At 34.2% G+C, this 19,346-nt stretch overlaps 1 protein-coding gene and 1 non-coding gene across 3 annotated transcripts in view; both read right to left on the reverse strand.

The window, feature by feature from the left end:
• The window catches only part of GRM8 (glutamate metabotropic receptor 8), a 971,850-nt gene that overhangs the window by 361,678 nt on the left and 590,826 nt on the right, over nt 1–19,346 (reverse strand). The window lies entirely within an intron of this gene.
• On the reverse strand, nt 4,453–4,558 carry LOC126028564 (U6 spliceosomal RNA). The gene has a single exon (XR_007502446.1). It is a non-coding gene; the product is annotated as a U6 spliceosomal RNA (small nuclear RNA).

Below are 19,346 nucleotides of genomic sequence, written 5' to 3' on the forward strand. Positions count from 1 at the left end.
GGTGTGAGGTGGGGTATCTCATTGTTGTTTCGATTTGCATCTCCCTGATGATTAGTGATGTGGAGCATTTTTTCATGTGTCTTTTGGCCATTTGTATTTCTTCTTTGTCAAAGTGTCTGTTCATTTCTTCTCCCCATTTTTTGATGGGATTAGATGTTTTATTCTTGTAAAGTTCTGTCAGTGCCTTGTATATTTTGGAGATTAGCCCCTTACCTGATGGGTATTGGGTGAATAGTTTCTCCCACTCAGTGGGTGGCTCTTGTATCCTGGGCACTATTTCCGTATTTTTTCCTCCTTGAGCCTGCTCTTCCATATTGTAATCTAAATCATTGCTACCTAAACTAGAGACACTCTCTCCATATTATAATCCAAAAGCATTGTTACTTGAATTACAAATAGACTCCCTCTTTAGAATTTACATTATAGTAACTCTGTTGTTATAGGTGATTTACCTATATGTTTATTCAAAGAAAGAAAAAATGAAATTGGCTGAATGGATTTTCATCAAACTATATTCTACTTATGCTGAGTTATTAATATACTATGTATTAGTGGTTTATAAATTGAGAATCTTAAGCAGCTCTACCCTGCTTTTATAGAAATATTTTATAAAGAGCCCCACTTCCATTTTATAATTTACACCTGTGTTTCCCAAAATAGGTGATACCAACCCCAGGACACCAGAGTAATGGGTGTGGGAGCAGTAATAGCCTCAGTAAAATGGGGGGGGGTTTGTTTTTTTTTTCACAAAAGTAAATATCCAGGGTGACTGAGTGATTTTATATATGAAAAGGGAAAAATAAGTAAAATTAATTCATAAAGTTCTGTCATGAATCTATTTAGATATTCTACTTCTATCTTAGCTATGGAAAATACAAAAAGACAAGGGCAAACATTAAAGAACATTAAAATTCTGACCCACATTCCCATACGCTAAGCAACTAGGATTCCAGTTCAGAACTTCTGAAGAAATTGGCCCAGAAAAGTCAGGATCTACTTTATACAGGAAATGATTATGAAGCATACCTCCTTTTGTCCCTACTCTACTTCCAACTTGGGACTAAAAAAAGACAATTATATTCTACAAACCAGTCACATAAGATTTCCTACTTCTAATTAGCCTTTCTTCAAGCTTCTCTATGCCAGTCACACCCAATCAAAACACAGATGGGGTCATCTTTTCCTTCTCATTTTATTTTCAATAAAGCATTCACTTTTTCCTGCCATTAAGCCTCCCATACATGGAAGATTTTGTGACTGACCCTTTATATTGTAAGCTTTGAATTCACTCCTGGTTTTTTTTTTTCTTTTTTTATTTGAGTAGTCTATATAATTTGCACAGTATTTGAAACTCCTCTGAATTACTTTGTGCATTGCCAGTTGCTGCTGACCTAGTTTTCAGTGGGAGTAGAATCTATGACTATCCCCTGTGCCTGGCTGCTTGTGATTTAATGAGACCCCATGGATGTAGTAAGTCAGATGAGCTCAGAACTCTGCTCATTGCATTGAGTTTCTCATCTATATGTTGTATTCAGTAGCCAATTTTGTTTTTAATGGTTTTTGTTTTGGGGGTCACACCCAGTGGCGCTCAGGGGTTACTCCTGTCTCTGTGCTTAGAAATCGCTCCTGGCAGGCTCGGGGGACCATATGGGATGCTGAGAATTGAAGTCAGGTTCGTCCAAAGTAGCTGAATTTGATTATAGGTTCCAGTTTGTTTAAAAAAGCTATTTCTTTGAACCCCTCTTTGCTTTCTTTTGGGTTGTTTTTGTCGTTGTTGTTCTTATTGTAGTGTTTAAATGTGTTGAGTACAGTAACATTATTCAACAGAACACTGAAAGAGTCAAGTGGTAGGAACAAGACCTATAAACCTGTTGTCTGAGCCTTAATACAGTCTATTGAAACTAAAAGTTTTCATCAAGCAAGCTTACAAGTAGATGAACTTTGCTGTGGAACAACATTGGTAATGGTTTCATTTGCATTTAAAACTTTTGTCCTATATGTCTGATATTGACTGAGAGAAGAGTGTTAACTTTTTTGTCTTGCATGGTCATTAAGATTCCAGGTCTGCTTCGGTGGATGGTCAATAGGTTGGGACTTTAAACATATAAACTTAGAAACACACTAATTTGGTCAATCATTGTATGGTCCTCCAGGATCATCAAGCCTAAATCTACTCTTCCGGAAAACAAACAAACAAACAAACAAACAAAAAGACTCTGCTTGTTTATGTACACTTATTACAGCCCTAATTCTTGGACATATATCTTTAAGTGGAATAATTTTGCCGAAGTCTATTTGAGCCTTCAGAACCCACTCTTAAAGAGTATTTGACTTGAAGAAAATTGTTCATTTAAGAGATGCCTAAGGGAAAAAAACTAATAAAATTTCTTGGGCTCAAAGGACAGCATTTCTTGATTGGTATGCAGATGTTTTTAAATGATATCTTATTAGTTTTTCTTTCCTTTTACTCTTTGTTCATCTATTCCTTTCTCTTCCTTTATCAAGACCATTAAACTATTGAAATGCTTTTCAGAACCCCCCCCACCCCCAAATGTCAATTCCCTCTAAAGATCTCTTCCTTTTGGAACCAAGTTTACAGGTAAATCCAGAGATTCAATTTCCAATATGAACTGAATTAAAAGCAGTAATTAAAGATTTCCCCAAATACAGACAACCTCAGCCATCCTAATTTAAATCTTTTTGTATAAACACAATTCATAGTCCCTTGAAATGAATCAATTTAAATGTTAGATGAGACTTCATATGCCAAATCCTCAATGAAAAAAACCTGATTAAATAGACCCAAAAGCTTTTCCCAAATAAACCTGGAAGTCAAATAAAAATATGGAAGTGTAGTATAATGCTTCATAAAGTCAAATCTAAACATTTCCAATAAAAATTTACTGGTCTATAATTCAATAATGCAAACAGAAAAATTCAACTTTAGGGAATTTTCAGAATATATTAGAAAATATCTCCAGCAACATGTGAAAGTTAAAAATGTTACTGGTAGGGCTAGAGAAGATAGGGTGTTTGAGTTGCATGTGGTTTGCATGCCAACCTGGGTTCAATCTCTGGGATTCCATATAGTTCCCTGAGCATTCCTAGAAGAGAAGAGCCAGGAGTAACCCTTGAGTACAGCTAGGTTTGGCCTCCAAAAATGTTATTGGTAATAACAGCAATCTTATATTTCATTATGTCAATGTAGGTATTAGTATGTAGCAGGGGGTGGGTGGTGAAATTATAAACTAAAATTAGAACAAAGAATACTACTTTACCTGGATTCAACAGTCTATAGTTTTGAAGGGTTTGCCACAAAAGGAGAAAATATTCACAGCAGGAAACTTTCTCACTGATTTCCTGTTTATAGTGTAAATAGAAAGAAACAGTGGGGGAGGGGAATTGCCCCATTTCACAAAAGAAACAAGTCAAAGAAAAACATCCTTTTCAGAGAGTGAGCATGCTCTGTGGAAAATAACAGGGCACAATATGCTACCTTATCTCTGAGCACTTAAGATAAATTAGCTGCAATTATAAATATCAAAACTTTTTAATACTGCTTAACCACTTCAAAGGGAAAGGGAGAAGTAAGAGAAAAAGAAGTGGGGGGAAAGGCAGAGGAGGAGAAAAACAAGAAAAGAGAAGGAGAAGACAAAGAAAAAGATGAAGAAGAGAAGAAGAAAAAGAGAAATGAAAGACAAAGAGGAACAACAAGAAGAACTAAAGAAGAGAAATAGGAGGAGGAGGAGGAGGAAAAAGAAGAGGAGAGAAGAACAAGAAGAGAAAGAAGAAAAGAACAAAAACAAGAAGAACAAGAAGAAAAAGAAGAACAAGAACAAGACATATGGTGGCATTTTTAATAATCTATAAATTTCGTGTATTTTGTCTGCAATTGTAACACATGTAAATGCCAAAAAAGTAATTATGTTTGTTTATACTGGCTATTCAAATATAATAGAAAGATGCTTTGAAAATAAAATTTCAATAATAAATGAAAACCAAAGCAACAATCATTAAGGTAATTACATTCTTCCAATGATTCTGGGGAGAATCCATTATCTTGCTTTATCCAACTTCTAAATGTCATCTCTACTCCTTGATATGGCTACACCTTCAAAAAGAGAAACCTCGCCTCTTTTTATGCCCTTAACGTCTATCTTTATTCTCTACTCATAAGGAGTCATGTGATTGCACATGGTTCATCTGAATGATCTTAGCTAACCCCCTTGTCAGTTGGTTAATAATCAATAAAGTTTTTTATTTTCCTTGTCATGTAACATAACAAAGTAACATATGGCCATCTTTCTTATCCTATTACTTTTCCTACCACTGTCTTATACTTGACACTTTCTTATGTCAAAATTTTGCTGTAGGTAGAAAAATTTACAAGAGAACAATCATTAAAGTTAAAGAAGTTACATAAAATTACATTATCCCAAGTTACATAATATTTTTTTAATGGAGTGCTTCACTAATTTGCATGTCATCCTTGCACAGAAGCCATGCTAATCTTCTCTGTATCATTCCAATTTTAGTATATGTGTGCCAATGCGAGAACTAAATAATTTTTTTCAATATCCCTTGAAACCAGAGAAAAGGCCTTTAACCTATAGATAAAAATCTTAGCACAGTGGTGTTTGCCTTGCAAGCAGCTGATCCAGGACCAAAGGTAGTTGGTTCGAATCCCGGTGTCCCATATGGTCCCCCATGCCTGCCAGGAGCTATTTCTGAGCAGACAGCCAGGAGTAACCCCTGAGCACTGCCAGGTGTGGCCCAAAAACCAAAAAAAAATAAATAAAAATAAAAAAAAATCTTACTTCCTTGGACTAGAACAGGGAGTTGGGCACTGGCCTTGCATATGAACTATAATTCAATCCCTGGCACCCCATAATGGTCTCTGGGGCAGATCAGAAGTTATCCCTGAGTAAGCCCTAACACCACCAGATGTGCCCCCCCCCAAGTAAAATGTAAATAAACAAAAAGTTTAGCATCCCGTGGTCTTTTCATACACAACATTAGCCTAATAGTTGTTCTGTCCATGGATGCATAGACCAAGAAAAAATTTTGACTTGTTCAAGCACTCAAAGCCATCAACAAAATTATTATCCACTGCTTTTCAGTAGTACCTAGTCCAAATGACATCTTATCCTGAACTGCAAGCCAAATTACTTATTCTGTGGAGGAACTTCACCTCATCATTTTCAATGTCTCTTAGACCATTAAAGTCAAAATCAACACTTGTCTTTATTCCTCAGGGAAGAGACAACAAAGCACCCGGACAGTCTATACCTTTGAGCTCACCAAATGCTTCACCCATATCCCTAAATTCTCAACAAAGACATAAGAGATTTAAATTCATTTAGTAATTAAGTAATGGTGTAGTATGCAGATGATGATCTACTTTTATTTAGAGAACAATTGAGCCAATAAAATGGATTAGTTTTACTTGCTCTCAACCTTAGTAGTTGGACATAAGATTTTAAATTAAATGACATAAATGACGTTTTTCCAAGATGTGGAGAAATGAGTGAATTTAGATATAGAAAACACATTAACCCAAAAAACAGACTATTCAAATTTACCTCAACATTCTCTCAATGTCACAATGTAAAAAATATCTAGGTTTCATAAATGGTATGTATAAGTGATTAACTATTTTTGTTTGTTTGTTTGTTTTTGTTTTGGGGTAACACCCAGCAATCTCAGGGATTACTCCTGGCTCTATGCTCAGAAATCACTCCTGACAGGCTCGGGGGACCATATGGGATGCCAGGGTTAGAACCACCGTCCTTCTGCATGCAAGGCAAAAAAGCCTTACCTCCATGCTATCTCTCCAGCCCCATGTGTATAACTTTTATAAGAATTAGTGGCTTGATAAAACACTCAGTGATAAATATTCTTACTGAGAAGCCAGATGTAAGCAGATGTTCTATCACCTAAAGAAAAATATTTAAAAGCCTCCTTCTTTTGACATGGGTGCATTTCAAAAGCTTTTTTATCTATTTGTTTATGAGTGGCCTCAACTAGTTGAGCTTTATGAAAGCATCACCAACCCACTGCCTACCACAACCACTCCTTTCTACTGGTTTCAAGCTCTAACACTCCTCATCTTGGAGAACCATCTGAACTGTAAAACACATCACTGATTTGGCTGACTTACTTCTAGGATTCTTTCAGGTTTTTCACACAATAAAGACACTATCATTTGCTGAAAGTTAAGATTTTTTTTTAATCAGTAAACTCATGGGATTATCTTACTTTCTTTTACACAATACTATTCATTCTTGCAACTAATCTTACCATAGTTATAGTCCTCCTAAAGAGAAACTTTATTATTAATTTATTAAGCTAGGGAATTTTTATACCATACTCTCTGACCCAACATTATTTGTTGATGGTTATATCTCAAAATGAAAACTGGCAGTTATTGGTCAGAATATGCTATCACTAATGAAATTCTCTTTTAGACTACTAGCTGAAATAAATTAAGTTCAAGTGACAGAACATATTTTTCTTACTAGAGATTGTCATTCAGCCAAATATCAGAAAAAAACACAGACACAGAGATCAGGCATACTTTTGGAGTACTGCATAATGTTTGAGTGCTTTAGAACTGAAGGTAGTTCTTAACTCTGTTAGAACTTTCATTGATAACTGAACACTAGTAAAGGACCTTTTAGTTGTTTCCAACAAAAAGTGCTATTATAAACACTGAGACTGATGCCTAAGAACTAACAAAAACAATAAGAAAATGCTGTAACAGATCCTTCTACGAAGCATCAACCTTGCTAAAGGTTCTGATCCTAATTAATTCCTCAAAGGATAAATATCTTAAGAGATTCAAAGAGGCTATTATGAAATATCAGTGTTAATTCTCTAAAAAGGAAGAACAGAAAAGAACCAATTGTGCCTTTTACTCTGATTACCGCTGCCACTATCAATAAGGATACTGGGCACACACAATATTTTCAGATGGATATTAGCTAAAGTTCTCGGTAAGACTATTCATCATGGTAGAGACAAATCTTATTATCTTAAATCAAGATTGCTGAGGAAAAGCTGTATAGGCAACTGATGCTATTTTCAGATCAGGAGTCATCTGTCAACAACACAATCCAGAAATACTGTAAAGGTGGCATATGGCCCAGAAACAAAGCCTCAAAGCCCTTTAAACACTGTCAGATGGGTTTTATCCAGTTTCCATTCTCCTGAGATTTGAATATATTCTACTTAATGTATTTCTATTTTTAGCATTAGTTGAAACTTTTCCTGCTGGAAAGCTACAGCCTTCACAGTCACTCAAAATCTCCTTGATTATTCTTTCTAACCTGGGGCATTCCAAATGTCTATATAAGTAACCAAGGCATGTGCTTTATGAGAAGCAGTAGAGAAGGCATTATCTTTGCTCAAAAGCTACATTGCACCACTAAATCTATCTAGAAAGTCAAAGAATCTCTAACATCCTTAAATTAAAATTAACCAGAATTTTAAAGGCCCATGAAGCTCCTTTGGAAGCCAAAATTGTTTCTCCAATCCTTGAGAGTTACAAGGTTCCTCAATGTGCATGACTTCTGGAAAATTAAGACTCATTCATACAGGGACCGCTATAATAAATTCTTACTTGCTATACAAAGATAGAAATATTGAAATGGGCTCATGAAATATGCCCAAACTTTTTACAAATAAATTCAGTATTTCTTTCCTGAAAAATCTTCCTAAAGAAATATATGATGTTTAATCAGAGGATTCCAACTATTTAAATAGACATAGACATGTTTTATTTTTATTTTTTATATATATTTTTTATTTAATCTGCACTAAAGATTCTTAAGAGAGAATCACAAGGAAAAGAGTGGGTGAAATTTCAGGTAGTTCATTTTTGTTTTTATTTTACAACTATATAAGCAATTAAATATTTTAGTATACTCCAATAGGTTATCTTAATTATGAACATTTTCAGAGCATATATAGGAACAGCCAGCCTTCAGATGTAGACAGGTAACCTTCAGAAAGGAATTGATCTCAGAGCACAACTTTAATTTAAGACATAAATGAAAACCCTGTGGAATTCTTGTTAGTATTCTTGTCATAACATTTTTCATTTATTGTTTATGGTCTTTATTATTAACTTATAAAATATATTCCTCCATTTTATTATAATTGCTTAGATAAGTAATCACAATTAATATCATTCTTAGGTTTTTGCAAACAATAGCCTTTTCCTTATTTTTTGATTATCATAAATGTCATCCATGATCAGATTCCTTAATAAAAAACACTGAGCAGTTTCTACATAATAAATGAGACCTTAAGGAATTGTACTCAATGACATTTTAATTGGCACTTACAAGTGGAAATATTTTTTCTTTTTTTTAATATTTATTTAAGCACCATGATTACAAGTATGATTGTAGTTGGGTTTCAGTCATAGACAGAACATCCCCCTTCACCAGTGCAACATTCTCACCCCCAATGCCCCCCAACTACTTGCCCACCCCTGCCTATAATCGAGATGGGCATTCTACTCTCACTCATTAACATTGTCATGATAGTTAGTGCAGTCATCTCTCTAACTACCCTCATCACTCTTTGTGGTGAGCTTCATTACAAGTGGAAATATCGTAAACAAATCAATCTGTGACTTTATCATTATCCAATTATAACAATACTGCAGAAAGCACAAGTGCAAGAAGCCATCATCACTACTACATGTAAAGCACATACTTCAGCCCTTTGAAGTAGACCTCTGACCCTTCTTAATTCATTTTAACACAATAAAAATGGTAGCAGAAATAATGGAGAATATGTATGAAGATTAACTTGAACATTGCCATAAATAGTCACATTTTCAAAATACCAGTTCCCTCATAAATATTGTACCTAAGGAATAATAAATTCTAATTGTCAGATTCATTTGCAAGATTTTATATATTTACTACAATTATTGATGTACAGTTACCCGTAAATTGAGAAAATATCCTGCAGGTTGCATATTTAGGAAAAGTCCTTCCTGATCATTTGTCATCCTCTAAGCACATCCTGACCACTTTTGCCATCATCATTTTTAAGCAATTGATTTTCAGAAGCAAACATTTGAGGGGAGTGTAGAAAGGAGAGGTTTTTTAACTGTCCCTTTTTTATGAGTCAATAACTTACTTCAATGAAAAAATGTAATTTCATAAAGGTAAGTAACGTGTCCTTTTCAAAGAATAAAGGGAAAATACCTAAGATTTATTTTATTTTGGTTACTTTATTAGATGTTCTCTCTTCTTTCTGTTCTCTTTAACTTAATTTCCCCCATTAAAAAAATTTAAGGGGCTGGAGCAGTGGCGCTAGCAGTAAGGCATCTGCCTTGCCTGCACTAGCCTAGGACAGATGATGGTTTGATCCCCCTGCATCCCATATAGTCCCCCAAACCAGATGCATTTTCTGAGTTCATAGCCAGGAGTAATTTCTGAGTGTCACCGGGTGTGGCCCAAAAACCAAACCAAAACAAACAAACAAAATATATATAGCAAATGTTACAGCATCTACAAATATCTGAGCCTATAAAATGAAAAACAGAACCAGGCAATTAAAAGAGTGAATAACAATCTTTAATTGTCTCAAAATAGTTGCAAGTATGAAATGAAACAGATCATTAAACTTGTTTATGAACCAGGAAAAATATCATGATAAAGAAATAAATCTATAAACAATAATATATTTACTTCTTCTTTCTTGTTTATTTCTGGTTTGGGGCTACACTCAGCAGTGTCCAAGGCTTATTCCTGGCTCTGCACTAAGGGATCACTCCTGGCAAGGCTCAAGAGACCATGTGGAGTTCCAGGGATTGTCTTGTTTAGCTCCATTTAGCTGCATGCAAGACAAATGCCTTACTCAGTTCTACATTTTAAATTCTTAATTTAAAAGTGTATTAATCAAGTACCTTAACAGAGATATTATTTTCAACTGTTAAAACAAAAAACAAACTAGGGGCTGGAGCCATAGCACAGCGATAGGGCATTTGCCTTGCACGCGGCTGACCCAGGATGGTCCTTGGTTTGATTCCCAGAGTCCTATATGGTCCCCAAGTCAGGAGCAATTTCTGAGCACATAGCTAGGAGTGACTCCTGAGCATCACCGGGTGTGGCCCCAAACCCAAAAATAAAGAAATAAAGAAATAAAATAAATAAATAAAACTAGCATCTAAATGAGATCCTTTCCTTCTAAACTCAGGAGTTTTAGAAGTGAATAAAGTCAACTCTTCTGATAAATATCTTCCAGGAAAGAAAACCAGAAGATATAAATGAAAAAAATGTCAAAGTAATTTTTCTTGTTATTAAACCGTGAGGTCCCACTGCCAACACAACTTTCAAATGTCAAATCTTACATCTATAATAATTCCATTTTTCTTGACTATTTTGATTCAAAGAAATTCTGCAGGAAAGAAAATGTTCTGCATCATACATTTAAAATTTTAAAAGTTTAAAATTTTCATAGATCGTCAAAGTAAATCTTATAATGAACCTAAGTAAGCACATTTATTCTTAAGTCTTAATATCTTCTTAATTTCTACCTACAGTTAAGCTGAAGGGAAAAGTATACAGCTCTTAAGAATTCTGAGGAGAAAATTGTAATGACAATTAAATGTATACTTAGCTTACATATAAGGGAATGTTTATTCTCAAAAAATTTGAGGCATATTTTAAATTATTTTACAAGAATATCTTAGAATATCACTTAGTCACAAAATTCATCTAGTTACTAATAACTCCTGTCACATCCACATTCTAAATGCTTTTCTTATTCACCACACTTCTTTAAACCTTAGTTCAAGCCCTCCATGGTTCTTAGATGAGTTATCATAGGGTAAAGATCAGATGGATCTTCATGCTTTTAGGTCCATCTACTCAGTTATGATTCTTAACTGAATAGCCAGAAGGTCTATCCTTTCAGAAAATAATTCTTAGTACATTGACATACTAAAATCAACAGAGAATACACCTAAAAATTGATATTTTAGTTTAACTCATTTTCACATTTTCTCTTTATTTCACTTCCTCTTTCCCATCCTCCTCCTTCTTACTCTTTCTTCTTCCTTCTCTTTTATACACACAAACACACACATGCATAGAAGCCCCATCATGGGCCGGTGAGGTGGCACTAGAGGTAAGGTGTCTGCCTTGCAAGCACTAGCCAGGAAAGACCATGGTTCAATCCCCCAGCGTTCCATATGGTCCCTCCAAGCCAGGGGCATTTTCTGAGTGATTAGCCAGGAGTAACCCCTGAGCATCAAAAGGGTGTGGCCCAAAAAACCAGAATGCCCCATCACATTAACAATGATCTCCTCATAGCTTTCCATATACATATTTTACTTTAATACCCTTTGCAACTATGTCAAAATTTTTCATATTCCTATGAATAAATTAATATACTGTTATAAATATTATTTATTACCTTCCTTACTAAACCATGAGTTATGTCTTAGTATTACAATATCTCCTCAATATTCACTGAGTTAATATTGCTTATAACTGGCAAGTTATTATAACTGATATCAAATAAATAAAGTATATATATTTTAATATTCATTAAATGATAATTATGTTATCTCAACTTTATTAAAATTTGCAATAAAGATTTTGAAGTGAAAATGAGTTAGACTTTAAATCTTGTTACAATTTATGTTCTAGTTATATTAACAATGTCAGCGTATTTTAACATAGAAATACTGTTATTTATATATAAACATATGCAAATATTTCATACTAATATAAAAGTACCATAGAAGAAAAAAAAGTTCACACTTATATAATGTTGGGAAGTAACATAGTATGATTAAATCTATGTATGTTTCCAGACACATATATCAATCAAGGTGATAGTAATGTGTTTTCTATATTTCTATAAAAATGTATACCAGTATTGTACAGTGAAATTTCAGCATTAATGGAAAAATTCCATAACTACAGTATTCTATAGAGTGGTCCATAGATACAGACAGGTAACAAACACAAAAATTTTAGTAAGTACTCCTGCAGTACTGAAACTTCTATTTTATTACACTTAAATTAATTGAAATACAATTTAAATTAAATTTAAATATAATAATCACTTGTAGCTAATGGATTCTCTTCTGAACAATGTGGATCAATAAGTGGTTCAAATGTAATGCCATAAGAAGTAAAATAAAGATACAAACCAGAAAACAAAGAAAATATGTGAAATATAGATATTGGCTATATAACTTGTATCCTTAAAATATATTCTTCTTCCAAACTAATGAAATAAAATTTCTAGTGAAAAATTAAATATATAAAAAGGAGAAATAAAAACAATCAATGGCTGTATGAAAAATGCATGAACATACCTGCTATTAGAGAAAGGCAATTTAATGGTATAATATCAATAGAGAACAATGGTAAAATGGTTTCCCTGGCTCTTTGGGACACACTAGCCAACACTTCATGGATATCCATGACTAGGCCAATCATTTTTTTCCACCTGGTTCTCTAAAAACTTTTTAACTATCTCAGATTACCAGCCTTGCTACCTCCCTCCTGACTTGTGTCCTCTGCTTGCAACAAAGAATCTAAAACTGAAAATCTCCCTTAACACAATATAACCTACAAGCTTGGATATAGCTTGAATATAGTTTGCAGACTTTGTAGAAATCTTTACGCATCTTCATTGATTCATTGTCCTTTCTCAGGTCCAACTCCGTTTTTCCCATATTCTTGATCATATATTCTTTTCCTATTCTATGATTTTCAGTATCTTCTTATTTATCAGCATCTATACTGTAAGAATTTAATACTCCTATCTCCCATTTTGAAGAGACTATGTCATAAGGTGCCCTAAGTAATAAACCTCAAATGTCAGGTCCGCTCCTTATTGCTGTGGGATCTTGTTGAACCTCATTCATGGCTACTTTAGTCAGCTGTAAAAGAGGAACAAGCCTGACAAAAGCAAACATTTCTTTCATGGAAAGAATGAAAAAATTTCTCACAAAACACTCAGCACCTCCAGCAGATGGCAAGCTTTTATGAAAGATTTTCAATCATTTTCACTTTCATAACATTTCTTCACTAAATTAGACTACAAAAAATTTTAAAAAGTACTATAAAATTATTTCCATATGCCTCTCACTCATCATTCCTTAATGTTAGTCTATTATATAACTATTACACATAGATTCATCATTGGGTACTATCGTATTAAACTACAGATAATTTCACTTCCACTCAGGTTATTTGTCTGTTGTGGATGCCATTTGATGATTATTCTCCTTATTTACTTTTTAATCCTTCGTTTTCCTTGATCATAATCTTCATACTTTTTGGAAAACTAATCAGTTATTTTGTAGAATGCCCTTCAGTCTGGGTGGGTCTGATATACTCTCATGGTTGTAATTTTAAAAATTCTTGCATTTTTAGTAGTAACATCACAGAAATGATATTATGTCCTTCTTAGGGCATCATCTCAAAAGATTCATGAGACCAATATGTTACAGAAAAACTTCTAAGAATTATTTTTCTTTTACTGGCCTCACTTTATCTTTCCTTTCTTGCTTCTCAATCTACTTCCCACTGACTTCAGTCCCCATCATTCTATTGCAATTGCTCTTGGCAAGGACACCAAGCACTTTCTAGATGTTTACTTTAAAAGAAAATTTGTCATCCTGTACTCTTGGACCATATGGTGGCCTCGACATTGCTGAGAATACCCCTCCCTGACAGGCTTTCAGCGACAATACACCAAACTGGTCTGATTTATCTCTAATCTTTCTGGGTGTTTTCCAGCCCCTTTTCCTGTATCTTTATCTGGTACCCCTTTTCTAAACTTCACAGTACTCCATTTCTAATTATGCTCTCTCCATGAAAAAATTATTTATGTCTATACAATTCTTACCATTGAGATAAAGATAATTATCATGATATATTCAGCATATTTCTCTCTTAATTTCATGTGTGTATATACAATTGTATTTAAAATATCCTAAAATCATTAGCTCAACATATACCATCAACTAATTTTACAATTTCCCTATAGTTTATCCTTTATGAAATATGAGTTACTTTATCAGTCAGAAATATCTTTCCCCAGTCTACCAAAATATTAAATTTTTAGATATATAAACTCAAGAAGTACACTAAGTTGAGAACATTATCTGTATTAATTCAGACTAAGATTACATTAGATTTTATGATGGCCACATAACATAATTGATACTTATTGAGCTGACTACAAAATTAAGTTTCTTTTATTAATTAATACATTGCTGATGATGTTTCTTTAATTTATATAGATAAAAATTTGGATACACTATGTCACTCTCTTGAGTTTATCCATCACTCAAGTCTGGTATATTCTGGAGCAAACACAGTAGTTCAATTATCTATGATGTCAGTATACACTGAGCAAGCATAAAAAGCTCAAGTTTGTGAAATACTTCCTCTATAATAAACAGAATTACAAATGTCCCCTTCATCCATTCTTCTCTTTTATAACAATGCTACATATTAATATAGAGTCTAGATTATCAGATAGCAGTAACACCACCAACAGATATAATAGGACCACAGATATAATTTGAGAGGTTTCCACTAGCCGAAGTAAAGAGGTGAAATTTGTTTTAGCAAGCAGTTTTATTCAACCCAATGCATCCAAATTATACCAGTTCAACATGTAAATATAGAAATATTAATAAGATGTCACACATTCTTTTCTCGCTGTGCGGCTTTGAGATCCAAGAGTATGTTATATTCACAGAACATCTCATTCAGGTCTCTGCATTTAAATAACAAAATGGATTCCTCTAACTAATGCTATAATTTGAATATTTAGAAGAGAAGATACTGAATTCATCTGCAATGTGCAGCAGCCATGTGCCTGTCAAAAACTGAGACCAAAGATAATAGGGCCAGTAGTACACTGTATAGTCAGTGAAGCGCACTATACTCCTGCCACATATATTCCATTTGTTCAAAACAAAATTACTTATTCTTTAGAGTCTCTGTTATACAGCATTTTAAACTGAAAACTATGGGATAGAGAGCTTAAACAAACAAGCAAACTCCAGTTTTGAGTTTGCCACCACTCTCATCTGGAAATTTATTCTTATCTTCATCTAAAATTATGAGATCCAACCACTAAATGGAAAATATAAGAAAAACATAGGTTAGAGATCTGTCACATACAACTGAACACATACATATACTGCTATAAAAATCCATAGACTTAAACATTTAAAGATTGTGGCAGTTTATGAAGTCATTCAACCAGTTGCTAATTATGACTGGTATCATACCCATAGATCTCCAAACAACATTGTCATTACTTTGTAATTAGGGAACTTAGTTCACCCACAATTTCTCTAGCATTCCTCCTTCTACTTCAAGACATTCTGGCACTTTTCCCAAGGATATCAATTCTTAGAAATCAGTTCATTATATTCTTTAATGTCATGTTGTATCCATTCTCCCTTACCCCTCACATGACACACACACATTCTTTCTCTCTCTCTGTCTCTCTGTCTCTGTCTCTCTCTCTCTCTCTTTCTCAAGTAAATGTGACAACAAGCTATTGGGTTATTGTCAAGACTACCTATAGCAGAATAACTGGTGATAGAATTGTTCCTGAAACATTGTATGTCTAAAACTTAAGAATAAATAACTTTCTAAATCACAATTGTTTAAATAAAAAATCTTAAAAAGAAATATCATTTTGGGGCTGGAGTGGTGGCACAAGCAGTAGGGCATCTGCCTTGCATGCTCTAACATAGGATGAAACTTGGTTTGATCCCCCCGGCATCCCATAGGGTCCCCCAAGCCAGGAGTGATTTATGAGTGCATAGCCAGGGGTAACTCCTGAGAGTCACCAGGTGTGGCCCCAACCCCCCCCCCAAAAGAAATATCTTTATCACCCTTATTATCATTTTCTATATTGGGATAACCAGTGTTCATCCCTCATCACTCATATGCTCTCTTGTGGCAGACTGTCTGCATGAATTAATAACAAGGAAATGTTGCAAAGCTTGTTTCAATCACTGCTTTAGTGTTGTCTGTGGATTTAAAAAAAAAAGAGTTTTATGATTATATCCTAAGTGCACAGGTTTGAAAGCAATGACATAACAAATCAATCAATAAAACATACTCTGAAATTTTGTGGATTCATTTCCTAGGAAGTCCTAGCTATATAATACAATCTGTTTACTCTCTCCCCTCTCTGTGAATTTGCTGACCAGGAGACAGGTACTTTGTGTGGGAGGATAAGCTATGTCATATCAAGGGCTGTACTTCTCATGCTGTGCCCCAGGAAAGGGCTGCATCTGGTTACAGATTATGGCTTAGTTTCTGCAAGGCTCTAGGGTGTGGGTCATTCACTGCATTTGGTATGTCCTTGTTAATGACTTCAAAGGGCATCTGTCCCAGATGTAAAGGATTCTTTATGAAATATAGCTTGAGATCTCAATTGGACCATTGTCATTAGAAAAAAATGTTAATACAAGATGCCCTATTATCCTTTTTACCTTCTGGTTAGGGACTAAGAGATACTCTGAATTATTTTCAGCCTTCATGATCTGTGAGCTGTCCCATTATATTAGATACTTCGTTTTTTATTCATATGTAGGTAAATTAAAAAAGACATCAATGTCAGCTGTATAATCATTAAAAATAAAGAGCCATAAAAGCTTCCTACTATAGAACTTTGCCCAAAAGCTGTTTTCTCCCCATGATAGTCTTTGAATACATTCTAGCGTGGGATGACCACTGAATCCTTCATTCTGTTGCTGCATTGGAGTTTAAAAAGCGATTAGCCAAATATGACCTTCTTTAAACTGAGCAACAATTAATCAGTCATTTATTATTTTCTAATTTCATAAATATCAATTATGACTAGTTAGTATGTAGAAAGCCTAAAATTTAAAAACATTAAAAATTTCGTCCAGTTTTTATTAAATATTTTATTATTAATTAAATAGTTAATAATCATTGATTTCCAGATTTCTCAATCCAAATCTAGAGTTCTTGGCCACAAATGGTCCCAGAACACTGAAACGAGGCTACATTTTAAGAATGATCAAATTACTGTGAACAGGACCTGGCTTGTACTTTTTTACTTAAATGATAACTTGCAAATCTGAAACTTAAAAAACTGAATAGATTTTATTAGATGACAACTAAATAATTGAAAAAAAACACTTCATAAACCATACATATGCAGTTGTTACACATGAACAATGTTCATGAATAAAAGATAATCCATTGCATAATTATATTTAAATTTTTAAGCCCATTTTTTAACTTTTTTTTTTTTTTTTTTTTTTTTGGTTTTTGGGTCACACCTGGCAGTGCTCAGGGGTTATTCCTGGCTCCAGGCTCAGAAATTGCTCCTGGCAGGCACAGGGGACCATATGGGGCGCCGGGATTCGAACCGATGACCTCCTGCATGAAAGGCAAACGCCTTACCTCCATGCTATCTCTCCGGCCCCTTAACTTTTTTTTTTTTAAGAGTTTATATTTACATCTTTTAGGAGTACTCTGAAATTCAAGGCATCCAAGTCAAGACCCTTGATCCTATAAGATTTGATCCCCGTCCCAGGAGCAATCTTTCTTATCCCTTTGTGCAACCACTTGCCATGTTCCTACAAACTAGAATCAAAAATAATCCTCAAAGTAGGAGCAGTGTCACAATGAGAACTCAAATTACTCTTGTTCTTTAATCCAGAAGCTGGTATATGCACCATATCCATTCTCCCAAGACCCTGATGAAAGCAGAGCCATGGTCCTTTCAGTTTGTGTCCTACCATGACAATTATCTACTTTGGATAAATGAGCATTGTTGCATATCACATGCCCTTCAAAATCCTTCATTGACCTTAACAATTTGTAACGTATATTTTACCTTGAATTTATTTATCATTTTTAAGCCTACTTTAGGAGAGGTGGAGTTTGGATCATACCCAGTGCTGCTAGGTAGAGGTGGGGAGGGGCCTTGCAAGAGGTCAAACCCAGGTCAGCAGCAAGCAAGGCAAATTGAGAAATAACCATAAAGTTGTATAAAGCTGAATCAAAATAATGTTTCATTTACTTCTTACTTTTTAATAGTTTTTATTGTTTAAATGAGATTTTTATATGGTGGAATTAGATTTATTAATAATATTAACCAAAAAGGTATTTAATACTAAATTGTTATTATAAGATTTGTTAAAATAACAAAACTATGTGATTATTTTTCTAATAAAATTTAGGCAGAACATAATAAATACTTTGGTTCCTTCATATTATAGGAAACAATTTTGTTCTATTAGCATCCCATTTCAAGAATTTTGCAATATTTCTCAACTAATGGAAATAAACAAAAATCAAAGGCCACAACGTATGGTACATAGTGGCAGATCCCATAAATAACATTAAGCATCATTTTAGTGTATTTTAATTTTAAGAATCTAATGATAATTTATGAATTTCTCAAACTCTGAAAACTGACAATTTTATGTTGAAAGCTAAAGAAAGTGAGGTTAGTTTTTATGTATACTTGGGGATCATATGATAGTCTCAAATTTAATGGCAAAACAAATTCAGTTAACTCTGCAGAAACATAAGATGTCTTATAGAGTCATTCTCTTGGCTAGCCAAACTTAGATTAAGAATTCAGATATTTGGAAGTTTAAACCTAACACCTAAAACTTTTCTGCTGTTCTGCCCCTTTCCTGCTTATTTTTTAGAACTAATTCTTAAGCACAGCTGGGTATGATCCCCAAACACACAAAATCAGACAAAACTAGTCTTTGAGCAATTGTATTTATACATCAGATCTTCACTCATAGCCCCCTAAAAAATAATACTTCCATTATATCCAGCTAGTTGGAGTTTTTCCTAACACTCTGTGTCTTGGTTGGTATGTGTTATTTTCATTAAAGATCATAGATGGTGTAGCTTAAGAAATATATGCTTGGGCCCGGAGAGATAGCACAGTGGCATTTGCCTTGCAATCAGCCAATCCAGGACCAAAGGTGGTTGGCTCGAATCCCGGTGTCCCATATGGTCGTCCATGCCTGCCAGGAGCTATTTCTGAGCAGACAGCCAGAAGTAACCCCTGAGCATCGCAGGGTGTGGTCCAAAAAAAAAAAAAGAAATATATGCTTGTTTTTCATAATTTTAGTGACTGAGATATAAGTATGCACGTACAATACCAGCACAATCTGCCTTGTTCTCTGGACGCTTTGTTTGGATAACAGATATCTAAATGCCTTCTTGATGTAGCTTCTCATAAATGAGAAAGGTGGGTTTAATTATAAAGCCACTGATCCCTTTATGTGGAATATACTCTGATAAAATCATCTAAACCTAACCAGGTCT

This window comes from Suncus etruscus, chromosome 1, assembly GCF_024139225.1.
Source record: "Suncus etruscus isolate mSunEtr1 chromosome 1, mSunEtr1.pri.cur, whole genome shotgun sequence".
NCBI lineage: Eukaryota > Metazoa > Chordata > Mammalia > Eulipotyphla > Soricidae > Suncus > Suncus etruscus.